Below are 17,171 nucleotides of genomic sequence, written 5' to 3'. Positions count from 1 at the left end.
TCTCGTTAAGAGCTCAGAAGGGAGCTGGATCACACAAACACACACACACACACACAGACAGAGGGTCATGTTAGGTGATAGGTATTCAGACAACATTGTAAAACATTCTAGAATGTGGACGTTATCTTGATCCATTGTAGTCTGCAGTGTGTGTGTGTGTTTTGAGAAGAACACAACATGGCTGCCATCATGTAATAACACACTGACTGTGTTATGGTTCTTCAAGTGCACACACATGTTGTAGTATCAATGAGCTGCATGTTCATCAATGAGGTATCACACAAAGAAGGTTTCAGCACCTTCTTACCAACATCTGACACACCAACATCTGACAGACCAACATCGTCCAGCTCTTCATTACAGACACCGAAATCAACTTCCCACAAGCTAATATCAGGTCAGATCTCATTAATGAAGGAATTAACACATTATGCGTCTTCTGCCGCACGCTGGAGAGTAGTTAGGATGTTGGCTACATAGTCACACATCTCTGTGTGGCGTTTGCATGTTCTACCCGTGTGTGCGTGGGTTTTCTCCGGGTACTCCGGTTTCCTCCCACATTCCAAAAACATGTTAGGTTAATTGGCGACTCCAAATTTTCCATAGGTATGAATGTGAGTGTGAATGGTTGTTTGTCTATATGTGCCCTGTGATTGGCTGGTGACCACTCCAGGGTGTACCCCGCCTCTCGCCCGCTGTCAGCTTGGATAGGCTCCAGCATACCCTCGCGAGGATAAGCGGAGTAGAAAATGGATGTATGGATTATGCTTCTTTTACCGTGAGGCCACTGGTTGCACTTTGCAAATAAACACAAAATAAGACAAAGTGTGCAATCTAAGTTGTAGAAAAAGTGCCATATTTACTTGAAGCATTTTGTCTCAACAACAGGCTTTTTTTCCAAAATCATGACCAAAAGTCAACTAAAATAACAATAAAATTACAAATAAGAATACTAGTGCATCACAGTATGTACGTCGTATACGTATATCAGGGTGCACCCACCTTCTCAGCATGCAATTTACAAGTCGGCATGATATATCTCTTACTATAAAACACACATGTTTATTTTTTTTGCATGTTTGTTTCAGATCATCAAACAAATGTAAATATTAGTCAGTGACAGCACCTGTGAACACATTTTTAAAATTACATTTTTTCCTACTAAGGGAGAAAAAACATCCAAACTTGGCAAAACTGCGCCTGCACTTGGTGGAGGTAATTAGTGCCCCATGGGTTTTGGAATCACAGACAGAATAGCAGAATTGGCCAAGATAAATGAAATTTGCTGTTATACACGGAATATCACGGAAAGTGACATGAATGAAACGATGTCAACATGGGGAAGTATTTTCCTGGCGGACTGCTTAATTGTTGCGGAAATCTCATCACAAACACGACGAAACATGTTGAAACAACCTCGGCCGCAGCTCCTCTTATGGAGCATGGATGGATGTTAGCAGGGTTAGCTTAGTTTAGCAAAGCATGCCAGTGCAGCTGTGTGTGTGTGCGACTCAGGATGAGTATATTTTCACAGATGAGTATATGTTTCAGCGCTTTAAAGACCATGTTACAATGCCCGCCGACGACATGCAGGTTCTGAGCGAAAAAAAAAAGCCAAGAGGCATGTTTATTCCTGCACCCAGCTCGTCTTAACCGACATTCTCAACATGCACAACACACTTCCAACATTGCCACATCTTGTCTAATTGTGCACATCTTCCTTAATCACAAGCACGGGCATTACAGTTTGTTGAAGATTTAATGAAGATTTTGTGCAGAGACTCACATCCCATGAGAAAAGTTAGCCAAGCTACCCCACCGGTCAAAGGTGTTACGCACCAATTCTTCCAGTTATTTATTGAAATTCAAGTTGTCCAACAAATACCTTGAAATGGTACACAGTTAAGTAGTGAATTGCCAGAGGTTAAAAAAAAAAGGTTATCCAAAACTGAGAATTATCCAAAAAGGCCTGTTTAAGGGACCAAAAAATGGGTCAACAATTTAAAGGGCAACTGCGCTTTTTTAAAAATTTGGCCCGTCATTCCCAATCCAATTCCAATCACAGTATGTATATCAAATGATGCAATGTTGTTAGAAGTTGAAATCGGTGTATCCCAATGACAGCATTGTAATCTATTTCATATTAACTCGTATTCTCGTGTTATAATGCACAGAAAAGCGAAATAAATATGTGTTCATATTTCACATAAGGATTGGGAATGATGGGCAAAATTCCAGAAAAAGTGCACTTTCACCTACAGGTGTTCCAAATTCTGGAGTACTTACTACTATAACTCCTCTGCCTGCATGAAAGACAGTGTCCAGAACACACTGTGGTGCTATACGCTCGTGAACATCAGTTGAACGGCATTGTACTGGAGAAAGTAATACAAAAAAAAATGGAATTAACAGTGGAAGAGAGAGAAACGTTTTTTACGTTTGTACGTAAAACATTTGAGCGGTAGTCTAAATTACTGGACAAAATGAGCCAATGATGTATCGCATCAATAAAGGTAAGGATTTAAGGATTGAATTAATGGAGAGTTTATTTACTAACCTAAAGAGCACACATTCTAAGCTGGTAAAATAAGTGGAAAAGATAAAAAAAATTTAATACTACAAAAAATGGAAACAGATAGAATTAAACTGGGGAAAAAATAAAAATGAGATTTTGTAGGATCCTGGATAATGCTGGCAATGAAACAATTTGGAAAGGAACACATTCCTATGGGGCACAAACATCCGTAAGAACAATGCAATGTACAAAGTATGACATTATAAACTGAGCTCATTCAACATGTCTCCCGTCACTTAGTATGAATACTGACTGCAGGTAGATGTGTGTAATTAGTAGTATTAAAGGAACGCCTTACTCCCTCCTCACAGCACTGTACGGTCATTGCAAATTGCATATTTCTCATCCAAAGGCAAAACCTGCCTAATATGAGTCGGCTTTGAATTTTGTTTTTGCTTGGGGGGTCGCGGGTCGTCCGTCTGTCTGTATTGATGGGGGACGTGCACAACTGCTTGGCGTGCGTCCAGGAGGTGAAAGACACAAAGAGCTCCTTGTTGTGTTGTTGTGTTGTGCAGCTGCTGGTCACATGTTCTTAATTATTGACAAGTCAACAATTAGCTGAGCTGCTAACTGAATTATTCACGTCTTTCTCTCGTTCGCCACTCGGAGGTGCTGCCAGCGACCGTGGCGAGGCGGAGTCACGATTCCTTAGAACCACAATCAGAATCAGTGGTTGGGTGTGCTACTGGAGACGGGATAGTAGCATGGCTAAGACTCCTGTGCTGTGTTTTAATCGCATTTTGAGTCTAGCTGTCCTGGACTAAGGAGTTCATTTTCAAACCTCAGTTGTTAGCTTTAGTCCATAGCCAACTAATAGTCAAATGTTTTGTGTTTGTTTGTTTTTCAAGAGCAGAGCTAATGGTGATCCCAACAAATAGATTTCATTTGCAACTCAAAAAAACAGTCTAAACACACACAGGAAGTTGGTTGACAATGACAGTACTTTAAGTTAGTGATACAGAAAGCTAGGCGAACAAAACCAAATACAGTCACTGTTGGCACACGTTACGAGTGCACATAAAATAGGAACGACATAGCTTCAAAAACAACAACTTGCCAAAACAGCCTCATTTATTGCATTAAAATTGACTGTCGGGATATAAAATGAGGTTGGCCTAACAGCCTTACATGTTTTATATAATATATATAAGAAGCTGCAGACACAAGTTGGAGTCATCTTTAACCTTTTCAACATACTTTCACACTTCCATACTTTTTTAGCGGCCATTATGAGCCAATAAGCCCATCAATGTTGAGCGTCTTTCTCACTTTCAAAGCTAGTGCTCACCTCAGCTCTTTTGGATTGTGCCCCTGCCAGGAGTCAGGACTAAGTCAGGACTAAACATGGCAATTTTATGCTGCCAAAATCTGGAACAGTCTTCTAGAAGATGTGCAACTCGCCTCAACTCTGGCAATTTTCAAATCCAGTCTGAAAAGGTTTCTATTCAACCATGCATATGACAAATGAAGATCTGGAAGATCAGGGTTTGAATCTTCGTTGGGCGTCTCTGTGTGAAGTTTGCATGTACTCCCTGCGCCTGCATGGGTTTTCTCCGGGTACTCCTCCGACATTCCAAAAAGATGCATGTTAGGTGTGCCTAGTGCCTGAAGTCAGCTGGGATAGGCTCCAGCATACATCTGCAACTCTAGCGAGGATAAACAGCATAGAAAAAGGATGGATGGATGGATGGATAGAGGGAGGGAGTGATTTTATGCAATTTTATGTTATGACCACACCTTTTTCAACCAAACGTTTTGAGCCATCCCAAACTTCTTTCAGGGCTCACTTCCAAATGTGCAGACCTCATTATCTGAAACGTTGGCATTGTTTATAATAACCCTAACCCTAACATTTATAGGTCAGAAAAGTGGAAAAAGCATAATAGGTCCTCTTTAACAGAAAGTAGGCGTTTTTTTGTATCAAAATATGCTAAAATATTCATTGTAGAAACTTTAAATCTCTGCTAAGTAGGATTCAATATCAATAAACAGAATATTTTCATTGTTAGAACATAGGAAACCGGTTTATGCCGTTCTAAAAACATTTTTTTAGAACTCTGTAAACATGAAGTAATAACCTTATAGTCACCATCATACTTGTATTATCTAATATAGATAGTAGACATGGAAAGCAATAGTTAGACATAATCAATTATAAGTGTATGCATTGGGCAAGCTCCTTGTTGTAATATGGGTCAGTCATACTACATGGCGTTAAATAAAAAGATGAGCCTATCATCTATCCTCACAATGACGTTGCTATAGTCTCTTGATGTAGTCACGCCAGTCTGACATGAATATGGCAGACATAGACGTACACGCCGAGACTACTGCTAGCCAAAGACGGACGCCGCTTTAAGCATGGCAATATACTAACTAGTGAGCCTCCAATTTGTTTATTCTAAACATAAGAATGGGTTTGAAACTGAGTGAGGAAGAAGGACAAAATTAGAAGCCAAAAACCACTTCCACATGGAATAATAGGCACCACAACCATAGAGCGTGGGAGCGACGTTCTGTAGTCAGAATGTGATTGCATCACATTTTTTAATGATTTGATGGTGAGATTGATAGTCGAATCAGAAAAGTCTGAATGCAACGGTCGATTATTGACTATTCTAAGACACCCCTAATTTTGAGTACATAAATATGTTTACACTACTGAGAAGTACAGTGAAATGCAGTTCACTGTCACGACACATACGTTGCACTCAACATGATCAAAATGTGCAGTAATGGACACTTGCTGCACTCCATAGTCGCCATCTTGGCTACATTGCAGAAGGGGAGGGACTACCAAGCAAAACATGACAGCGTGATCTTGACCTGCAAATGAGAAAAAAATCATAACAAATGATTTTTGAATGATTTTTGAATGATTTGAGACACTGGCAGTTGTTTTATGGAGCAATCCAAATGTCCATCAAGTGGTTGCAATTCACCATTAAAGCGCGCACTCATGTACGTACATTGTATACTTATTGTAGTATTCCGTTTGAGGAACAGTATTGGTATTCCCAGACTATGTCCTCGACCAGTACCAAGCCTGACCCGACGTGCACGGAGTGATGTCGTCATGGATGGAAACGTGCTCGTGCACATGTGTAGGACAAGCCAGCAGACGTCCTGCTGATGAACAGGGTTTCCACAGAAGGACAGCAGGGGTCGTCCCCCTGTTCGTGCACTTACACACACACACACACACACACACACACAGAGTACACATGCACTGCGGCTTCCCGCTAATGAAATTCCGGCGCTGTCCATTAGACGGATGGAGTGAGCGGAGCTGCTGACTCAGCACAGGTAGGACAGCTCCTCGTCGTAATGGTCCGCAGAGCAATTCATTTGGACCCGCGCTTTACGTCCTCGGGTCAGCGCCGCCTTTCAAGGGTGCAGTTGGGATGTGGGGGAGGAGGGGGTGTCTATAAGGTAATAGTGTTCATTCTTAAAGAGACGCTCTTCAAAGACATGTCCTCAAAGTTGGACTTTGTGAGGTTCTGCCTGGCGACTCACCGGAACTAGCCCCCCCCAACTCCCCCAACCCCATACACGGCATCAAGCGCGAGTGTCCCAGTCTGACAGCAATGCCCCCCCTCCCAGGTCACTGCAAGAACAATTTAGGCAGTGACAGCCAGTAAACAATGACGAAGTGACGGAGGGGATGCTGACTGGCTGCTTCAACAGCTCAATGTGGGGGGGCGGGGTGTTCTCACCCTGCAGGTGGACACGCCTACTGAGGAGAGGCTGCTCACCTATGACCTCGTTAGCAGAGCCAGTGTTGACTTAGCAAACATGCCCTGCCTTATGATTCCTCTCTGTGACTCCGCCCACTGAGCGAAGGCATTTGCTGTCTTCCATCACCATAGCAACAGTCGCTGAGGCTCATGGGTAGTGTAGGACGTCTTCCCATGTCCTCGTCCTCCTCTTCATCCTCAATTGTGAGGTTGCCGTAACAACGCCTCCTTCCAGACTCAACAAATTGAGAAACAACAACAAGCAACACCCGTATTAGCATGTCAATGGCTACTTTTTTTTGGGGGGGGGGGGGTGCATGGATGGATTGAAGGGATGAAAGAAGAGGAGAAGGAAGCTGCCTTCCTCATTCCCACACTTGTCTTCCCCGGGGCTTTGACTTTTTGCATCATTAGCATCTCATTTGCATAACTTGTTGCTGGTCTCCAACAATGGCCGCCACGACATGGACACTTTACCTCCGCAGCATCACCATGCTGACAGAAAAGCCCCGCAGGCCTCCACTGGACCACCGATTCAAACGTTTCAATGTGACAGATTTACACCAGCTGGTCACATGATGCAATAATAGAGGCGGAGCTTGTGTGGCTCAGACTCCACCCCTTTAGCTACGTTCCATGAAGTTTCATTTCCTCTTTCTGAACGCGACCCCCCCCCCCCAACCACCCACCCGCCCATCCGGTCCCTCCTGGCTCCCCTCCTTGTTTCTTTCCTCCTCTTTGTGTCCTTCCATCATTTCCTTTCCTTGTCTCCTTCCCGTCGTCCTGTGTCAGCATGTCCAAGGTCTTTTGGAGGGGGGGTGGACTTAAAGATGTCACCACTGCAATTAGCTGCAGGCTCTATTAACCCCCCACCACTCTTCCCCCTGCACTTAAATCACACAGCCATCTTTAAGGTGCTAGGACTCTTCCTCCTCCTCCTCCTCCTCCTCCTCCTCCCCCTCCTCTATCTTCAAGCTCCTCCCTGATCCAACTGGACCAGAACTTTCATTTCATCCACCCCCCTTAAAAAGACTGATTAAAACTTGCTTTGGCACTTTGATAGATTCTTTATTGACTTTTACATTTATCAAACATTCTCTGGCAGACTGTGTGTGTGTGTGTGTGTGTGTGTGTGTGTGTGTGTGTGTGTGTGTGCGTGTGTGTGTGTGTGTGTGTGTGCACAGTGCTGCAGTGTGCGCACGCTCTTAACTGCGAGCATGGTTAGCTTAGAGCGCACGTCACACTTGACGTTCGTGAAGACAGTAGATACTGTACATGCAAGTAAGAGCGGCAATGAAGACTAATGTTTCCCTTCAGTATTGTCCAATCATCTCTCTCTCACTCTTGGCTTGGCTCCGCCTCCTGATATTTAATCAGCCATCTTTGTTATGGTGTCCACACAGCAACAAAGCTCCACTCCATCTGGACAGCGGAACGCCTTTTCTTCTTGGCACTGTGTACTGTTCGTGTTGTTTGTATGCGGGAGGGGGGGGGGGGGCGTCAACACATATGAGACACCTGAAAGCAAGTGGTCATGTGACATGTGTGGAGCTCCTCAAGGTTGTGTAGTTTGACTTTGTCACTTTCACATCTGCTTCTTTTGCCCCCCCGTGTGTTGTTGTCGTGCCAACCACAAGTTCTGCTGACCTGTTGAACGTTGAAGTTTTGAATGGTGCCGTGGACTGCTTTGTGTTTGCGTTCACGCTGGAAGTCCACATCTCCTGTCCGGCTAGCAACCATTCATCATGAGTACATGTCACAGCTGTATACACGCGTGTCACACATGCTACGTGACACGCTATCTGACTTACTGTGTGTATGTGTGTATGTGTGTGTGTGTGTGCATGCAGTCTATCCTGCCGAGCAGTGAAACTTTAGACACAGACGTCATCACACACACACACACACACACACACACACACACACACACACACAGAGGTGGTCCTGCGAGCACAAATGTGGACTCGGTAACCTCCATGAGAATATTTACCGGTCCTGCTCGTGCTGCCTAAAAAAGGACAATATGGAGCTGAGCTTCATCCATGCAGACCTGCACCAAGGCCTAATTATATATCACAGTGTCATGGAAACAGGAGTTGAGAACATTGACAGAGAGAATCTTCCATTCCCATAAAAACAATCATTTAAAAAAGGGAATTCTTATTTTTGTGTATCAGATGACCGCCACTCTTGAAGGCTGTGATGCTGTCATCATCATAATCACAATAATAGCATCATGAGATGCTGTGATTGGCTGGTACGAGTCACATGAGCAGCCTGCCTCCCGCTGCAGGGAGGTGGGGGGGACGGCGGTGATTGCGTCCATATTGCTTTTAAAGCTCAGCCATAAATGAAAATGTCAGGATGGCTCCAGCGCCTCCATTTTTAAGGAGGACCTGCAGCGCCCTAACTCCGCGGAGAGAACGGGGTGGGTGGTGGGTGGGGGTCATCCAAACAGGGCAGAGTCAGTCCTCATCTGAATGTGGTTTATGTGGAACAATCTTTGTTGTTGGGTCGGGGGCCTTTCTTGGGGGGGGGGGGGGTCGGTGTTGGAGGCAGCAGATCATAGCTGGGGGGCGGGGCAAGGAAGCATCCAGACACAGGAAGTTGTTGTCAATAAAGAAGAGTGTTTAGCCAAGAGGGGAAGGGGAGGGGGGCAGGAGGGCAAACCCGGGGGAAGATGTAAGCTGACAGACACAGGAAGTACACCACCATTACACCACCACGACCCCCCCCCCCCCCACCTCCCTAAATCCCACTGCCTACAGCATATGGCCCCCCACCCCTCTTTAAGAAATCCTTCTCTCATCCCTGTGAGGCCGTAAGGATGAAGGAATTCTTCTGCACTTTCTTCCTGGGGGGGCGCTCCCTCCTCCTTTTTCTTAAAATACTTGTGATGCTTCTCTGCAGTTGGACTGTGTGTGTGTGTGTTGGGGTGCAGGTGCTTTGGCCCCCGAATACAATAACAAAGGAGTTCTTTGATGGGGGGTGCATGTTGGAGACGTGAGAATGGAACGGGGGGTTTTGTAAAAAATTGGTCTGGTCTGTAAGTGTGCACGTGTGTGTCTTAACTTCCTGACTCTCAGCCAATTGTGTGTGTGTGTGTGTGTGTGTGTGTGTGTGTGTGTGTGTGTGTGTGTGTGTGTGTGTGTGTGTGTGCGCACCAGCAGCTGACTGCATGGCAGCTTAATGACACTATTGACTGACACACACAAACGCACACACACAAAATTGTGTTAGAAGTGAAAGTGAAAGAGAGAAGAAGCGAGGTGCGCGAGACACCAAAGTGGGAGGCGACACGTCCCAGACCGCCTGTGGTGTGGCGAGCGAAGATCAATGTGACCACAGCAGGCGGCCATGTTTGTGAACAGGAAGTGGGGGTGGGGGGGACAAAGTGGGGTTGGTGGAGGGGAACTAGTTTGTCCTGTGTTTACAAATCAATATGTTTGCTATGTGGCTAATTAGCTGCTGTACATCTGACCACTACTGACCCACATTGTTCTGTTGGGGAGGGTCACATGGGGGTTGAGCTGCTCGCTTAGATGTGTGTGTCTGCGCGTAGTGATCTGATGAACAAAGTCGTATGAGGTGACTTGACCTCGTTAACACCTCGTTAGCATCGGCAATCCTCATTAGACCTCATTAAACTATGACATCATGGCGTCCACAAACGTCAACATTATTATTATCTGCTTCATTACTAACATGAAGGTCAGAGGTCATAGGTGTCCTGATATAAGATGGAGGTGACCTCGCAGGACCTCAGACTCTGGTGTACAGATGGTTTTTACTTTCACGTCGCCATGTTCTCAGGCCTCCAATCCGCTTTGCCGTCAATCTGCCACCATGTTGCACCTGTCGCATGCCATCAGTCTGCTGGCGGTCACCTGACCACCCGGGCCGAGACAGCACAGTCGTTTGCTTCTTCCTGCGTCATGGGGTGTGTTCAATTGGTCTTGACCTGATCCTTCTCAGAGTGGCTGATCCGTCCCATGTCCTCGTATGGCACACATCGGACAGGACGCTGGCAATCTGGACTAGAAGGAGAACTTGATCACTTCCTGTTTGTCTCCTAAAACTTTAATTCAATGGGGCATGAGCAGTCCAGAAATGAGTTTGTATCGGATTGAGAGAAATAAGTAACTGATCTCAGCTCAAACCCTTGTTTGCAAGCACAGAATTACTATTATTTTGTATTTCTTCCATTTATAAATGATTGTGGGCTCTTTCACACCAAGCTTCTTGTTGGTGATGTTATAGTCCATTCCAGTCTTGTCCCTGAGGTTCTTTGACAGCTCTTTGGTCTTGCTCATGTCGGTGGAGAGGTTTAAATAGAGGAAACTGAGAAGAAGATACATCGTTTAGGGATACTTTCTTTAAAGGATACAACTATTTTGTCAATTTTATTTTTCTGTATTTTCTTATGTTTGTCTATCTCTTGTCAAATAAACCTACCATAAAAAATATGGTATAACATATGGATAACATATCTTTATGAGGGGATAAACTACTTATTTCCCCCATCTCACTGTCCATCTCTAAACAAACATTACAACTCTATTGTGTGTTTATTTGTCGTCATATAAAGGCATAAGGATCGCAGTCAACAGTTATGATAAAAAATACTACTGAAAATCAGCTGGTGAAATAGGAGACCCCTGGGATAGTATCACCATCATAAGACTGGACAGTGGACACATAGTTGTTCAATGACACACGTACCCCAGGAATGTAATATACACTTATGGCTGTCCTGTGGGACAAAAACAAAGTCACCGTGGTAAAAAGTCACATTTGGAGTCCCAAGACCAGAAGCTAGCTTGCTGCCGCCGATATAAAGTACAGACAGTGACAGCTCGGCACAGCATGTAAACAAAGATGCAAGAATAGTCACATGAGTGATCAAACACTAGCTGGTATCAATTAGCGTAGCCTGTGGCAAGCTCCATACAAGATGCGTTCGGTTTTTGTGATTTTTTGATCACGTGTTAGCATTCCTACTTACTACGTATGTTTCATTATTATATATTTGCATTGTTATTATTACCCATGATCACATGTACAGTACTTGTACAGTACACGATTATTGTGACACATTATTATGTATAGAAATTATGAATTTACATTATTGCACAGGACAGCACAATGAAGCAAAAAAAAAAAAAAAGTCAAAAGAGTTTCAAAGATTCCACAACGACCTTGCCGCGCTCGTAAGTGCTGAGCATCATTTATATAGGAAGTGTGCACGTGTGTGTGAGCATCTTGAAAAATGGCCATCTCCATCTTTAGGTGGCCGAGGCTCTCCATTACCAGAATGGGCTGAGTCACTGCAGCGCGGGAATGTTAATGAGGGCCAACCCCGCCCCCACCTCAGACGCCCCGGCACCCCCCCGCCCCACCCCTTCCGCCGCCCGCCTCTGGCTTTCATGCGGCCTCTTATCTCATGATGCAGCACATCAGTCCATTGACTTATTTAAGCGCCGCCGCTTTATGATCGGGATTTTTACTGTGCGCCGTGCGCCCCTGCACACCCCCACCCGCCCGCCTGCCTCGCGTCACTGAGCTCGCCACTGCGACAACAAGCAGTCATGCTGCTTGTAGGGACGCGTCAACACCCAACAGGAAGTAGATGAGTGCAGCAACACGGTGTCATACTTGTTCCTGTCGCCGAACAAAAGTGTTAATGAACTTAAATTCACTAAACATGATTGGCTTTACGCTGCATGCTAACTCACTACATGCATTTTATAGTGTAATGTATGTAAATACGACCAGTCTAGGGTGTACCCTGCCTCTTGCCCGAAGTCAGCTGGGTTAGGCTCCAGCATACCTGCGACCCTCGTGAGGATAAGCGGATTAGAAAATGGATGGATGAATGTAAATATTGGAGGCCTTCATTCTATTGTATCAGCAATTTTAAAACTAAATGTGACAGCTGATATACAACACATGAAGACGAGCACCAATGTAGCATATCCGCATTATTAATATCATTAGCACGAGCTAGCATTAGCCAGCTACGCCAAATAATCATCTCAATGACATAAATATTTCTCTCTCACACTTCCCCCTCAGCACGTAATCCCCCCATCCTGCCCCCCCAACCAGACGGGAAAAAGCAGTTCCAAATCCCCTCCAACAATAATGAGCCTAGCATTGGAGGATCAGCCACCTTATCCTCGCTAAGGTTGTTAGCTTCCAGAACAAGTCACTCGCAGCCCGCTACCCGCCCACTGACACCCCCCTACCGCTCCCCGCCTCCCACCGGTGCGTCTACTTCACAAGATAGATGTTCGTGCTCAGCCTCGCTAAAGATGGCCGTGCTGATGACCTCACTCGTCATCAGGCTCATCACATGGACGCCGTTGTCATTCAGCCAATATATCACTCTTCACTGCTGATTCTCATGTCCTAGTTGACTCTCATGGCTCTCATGTTGACACAGCTCGACTGATGTTGACTCATGGTTCTCATGTTGCTGAGGTTGGCTCGTTGCGCTCATGTTGATGCATGCAACCCTCAGAGCTTTCATGTGGTCGTTGAGGTTGACTCATGCACTTCTCATTTTGCGGTTGGTTCTTGTGCTGCTGAAGCTCACTCAGGAATTTCAGGAATTGATTGATGGTTCTCCTGTTTTTGAGACTGACTCGTGGATCTCATGTCGCTGTAGTTGACTGGCATGGATCTCATGTCACTGTAGTTGACTGGCATGGATCTCATGTTACTGTAGTTGACTGGCATGGATCTCATGTTACTGTAGTTGACTGGCATGGATCTCATGTCACTGTAGTTGACTGGCATGGATCTCATGTTACTGTAGTTGACTGGCATGGATCTCATGTTACTGTAGTTGACTGGCATGGATCTCATGTTACTGTAGTTGACTGGCATGGATCTCATGTCACTGTAGTTGACTGGCATGGATCTCATGTTACTGTAGTTGACTGGCATGGATCTCATGTCACTGTAGTTGACTGGCATGGATCTCATGTCGCTGTAGTTGACTGGCATGGATCTCATGTTACTGTAGTTGACTCATGGTTGTCATGTTGTTGATGTTGGCTGACACTGGTTCAATCCAACCACGTGTCAACAGCGACATGTACTGCAGAACTGTGTTTGGTTAGCTTTTTTTTTTTTTTACAGTGGAACCTTGGTTAGTGTACGCCCCGATTAGCGTGTTTTTCATTTAACGTTGAAAGTGTAAGCCAGAATTTTGCCTTGGTTTGCGTACATTCTATACAGTGTTTCTCACCTTGCAACTGTTTTTGACTTTGGGTTATTCAAGTGGGAAACACTTCTGAATTCAAGAAGTAACTCATGGCAAAACACAAAGGTGGTGTTCATGTTGACCTTGTTGCCACATCGCCAAGAATCCCGTCTTCAGCAAAGGTAAACGTTAATTGTGTTTACATCATTTCTTATGGGAATAATGTATGAGGATAGTGTCTGCGTTGGTTCATGTCAGACCTTCTGGAGCTATTTCATGTTCTACAATGTTCTACAGTACATTGTTTCCGGTTTGTAGTCTTGCTTGTTTTTCCTTACTGAAAGCGCCATTTATAAATCCAGAAGAAACTGAGGAGTGTATCAGCAATGAGCACTTATAATATTTGCTTCCTCCTATCAAAATAAAAGCGAGTGATGTCCCACATCAGTTAGTTCCAGCTTCAATAACGATCTATGTGTGACTTCAGTCGCCACGGAAGCTAAATAGTTAGTCAACAACAGTCGTGGTTGCGATCCCTTAGCGATTTGGCAGAGAATTGCAAGTAACATGCTCAGCCTCCGCCAAAAGAGCTCCAAAAGAATCAAGATGCGATCAGAAGGGTCGGTCGGTGTAGGGACTATGCCGTAGCACAGGGGTGCTCATTGAGTCGATCGCGAGCTACCGGTCGATCGCGGAGGTGGTACTGGTCGATCGCTGGTCGATCGCGGCGTGACATTAAAAAAATATCATCCTAGCATCAATGCCGTCACTTGATTGATATACAGGGCAGCCATTCAGATGACAACTGAATGTTGCCCTTCGGGCGACCAATCAAATCAAACGACGTCTCTAAGTGCAGCAGAACTTACGATGTCAGCCTATCATCCATCCCCGTTACTTGATTGACATACAGGACAACCAGTCAGATGACAACTGAATTTTGACCTTTAGGTCACCGCTCATGCGTAAACAACGATGCAAAGTGCTTAGCTAGTCGGCGAATTGTGAGATTTTAAGCCCTCGCTAAAGTTTATGGTCACTAAAATGAGTGAAGGAGCTGGACCAAGTAAAAAGGCAAAAACTGGACCAAGTAAAAAGGCAAAAAACATATCACTTCCATACGGATATGGAATATTATACGGATATTATGATACGGATATTATCCATGACTGATAAACATTTGGAAGTGTGCTTGAGGCTGGCTATCAGCAGCTACTGTCCGGACTATGCATCCCTGGCTGGTTCAATTCAGTGCAAGTCATCAAAGTAAACTCAGGTAATTACAAAAAATGTTAATAGTTAATTATGTGTGTTTTGCAATATTGGCTCATTTGGTTATGTTAGGTACATCAACATACATTGTACGTACAAATAATCCTCAATACATTTGAAAATAAATAGATGTTTTGCATTTTTGTAGTGGGTAGATCATTTTGACTCGGTCATTTTAAAAGTAGCTCGCATGCTGAAAAAGTGTGAGCACCCCTGCCGTAGCATAATGAAACCTTAGTCGTGTTGTAGTTCTAGGACTTGTTTCAGTGGTGGGCTGCTAACAGGCACTCCCCCTCCCCACCGGGCCTCGGGGATCCTCCTGCTGTACAGATGCCGTTACAGATGGGACCCTCGTACCTGCCTGCACTGCACAACCCCCCCCCACCCCCACTTCCTCCCCTCCTGATCTTCTAATCCATAAATATGTAATTTGTTCATCTGTCTGCATGAAATATGCATATGAAAAGCAGACGTGTGCTATTGTGTTTTTGCGGGTCATTAACAACGCATTAAGCTAACATGTGACACCACGAGAGGAGGGGGCACACTACGAATCAGATGGCGGCTTACCCACCTTTACCTTTAAACACCTCTTCGCCTGGTCACCCAACTTTAAGGCTAAACTTTATCCATAAATGTTGGTGATGTGTACGTTAATATCATGATGTCTGCTGATGTCTGAAGCTGAGTGAATCAGGCAGAAAGGAGGATAAACAGGAATGTTGTCTTTCCGGTGTGCGCCCACTACACACAGAAACGCACACACACACACACACAGGTCACTGAGGTCTCATTACGTCTGCACACACACACGCATGTCATGTCATGACTGCTCACAAGACTGTCAAGTTCCGCCATGACACCACTAGGGGGCGCTGTTCATTTGAAACCCCTCCCCCCCACACACACTTCATCCTCAACATCCTCATGGCCGTGTCGCCCTCTAACCTTTGGGCCTAGCTGATGATGCGTGTCGCCATAGAAACCTCTCAGGGTCATCATCTGAGAGCAAAATAAATGAATAATAATGTGAAAATATATTTTCTTCTTGTGGTGTCATGTGCACGGACGCCGTAACACTCGCACGTTGATTGTTTCTTTACATTTCTAACTCGGCTTCACCCACCCACCCACTGTGACCAATGACCTCATCTCCCTGCAGCACTTCTCTGTATTTGTGTGCGTGCGTGCGTGTGTGCATGTGAGCCTGCTCTTCATCCTCCTCCTCAGCGATGAAGAATTGTGATAATCGTTGACATGCGTCACCATGGCGACGCTCGTTAAGCACAGCCGCGAGATGGCGCCAACGCTGGTATGATGACATCATGAACGTGAATCCTGACCTGTAAGTCCAGGTCAAAGGTCGGAGAAGTACAACATCTTTGTGAAGGAGTGAGCAAGATGATGGCGACGAGGCGTCGTTGAATTGGCGGCCATGTTTGTTTATTAATAGTAACGAGGACGAGGATTAACGTCCTCTTTGATGTGCTTTGCCAACATCATCGCTCCTCTTGTTTGTTTGCTACACACGTTTGTGTGCACGTGTGTGTGTGTGTGTGTGTGTGTGTGTGTGTGTGTGTGTGTGTGTGCACATCAGAGGCAAAGACAACAAATGAAAATGTTTCCACGTTCGCTCTTTCTCTCGCTGCTCTTTGTGTCTTTTTCTTGTTTTATTGGATGCCCAGTGGACACACTAGACCTCACCACAAATGACCACAACCCGCCTGGCCTGCCCTGGCCTGGTCTGACCTGGTCTGACCTGGTCTGACCTGGTCTGACCTGGTCTGGCCTAGCAAATAAGATGAGACATGATGGAGGGCAGCAGTGTGTGTGCGCGTGTGTGTGAAGGATCGTGTGACTCGTCAGAGTGAAGAGAAAGGAAGTTCACTTTAAAGTAAAGGAGGCAAAAGAGGAAGTAGACAAGAGGAAGAGGAAATGTCGCATGGTTGAGGGTGTGTGCACGTGCACGTGTACGTGCGCGCCATGCTCCATTAGAGAGTTATAATTATGGAAAGTGAGGCAGCGCTCAATCGATACAGCAATTCATCAGTGTGACTCCGCCCACTCAACACACACTGCTTCGGACCGCCGTCCACACGGAACCGCTGACCACAGGCATGTGCACACGCTCACGTGCACACACACACTTGTGTTGTGTCAGCATTTAAGAAGTAAATTGTTTCAAGTTGATGTCAGGTATAAAGCCATTTTTAATGTCACTTCTGTTATTGATAGAATTATTAGTATTTAATTTTATACAAGAAAAATACATGATGTTAAAACATGTTTTATGTTATATTCATGTCAATCCAATCAATTCAATGTTGCAAATGTTTTGTTTAACTGTCGAGTGAAGCGTCTCCCAGGCGTGAAGGAT

General features: G+C 45.1%; 1 protein-coding gene across 8 annotated transcripts in view; it reads left to right on the top strand.

The window, feature by feature from the left end:
• nfia (nuclear factor I/A) overlaps window positions 1-17,171 on the top strand; it is a 42,087-nt gene that overhangs the window by 12,663 nt on the left and 12,253 nt on the right. The window lies entirely within an intron of this gene.

The sequence above is a fragment of the Doryrhamphus excisus genome, chromosome 5 (genome assembly GCF_030265055.1).
Source record: "Doryrhamphus excisus isolate RoL2022-K1 chromosome 5, RoL_Dexc_1.0, whole genome shotgun sequence".
Lineage (NCBI taxonomy): Eukaryota > Metazoa > Chordata > Actinopteri > Syngnathiformes > Syngnathidae > Doryrhamphus > Doryrhamphus excisus.
Note: the sequence above shows the minus strand (reverse complement) of the source record. Positions and strands in the feature narration are given on the sequence as shown.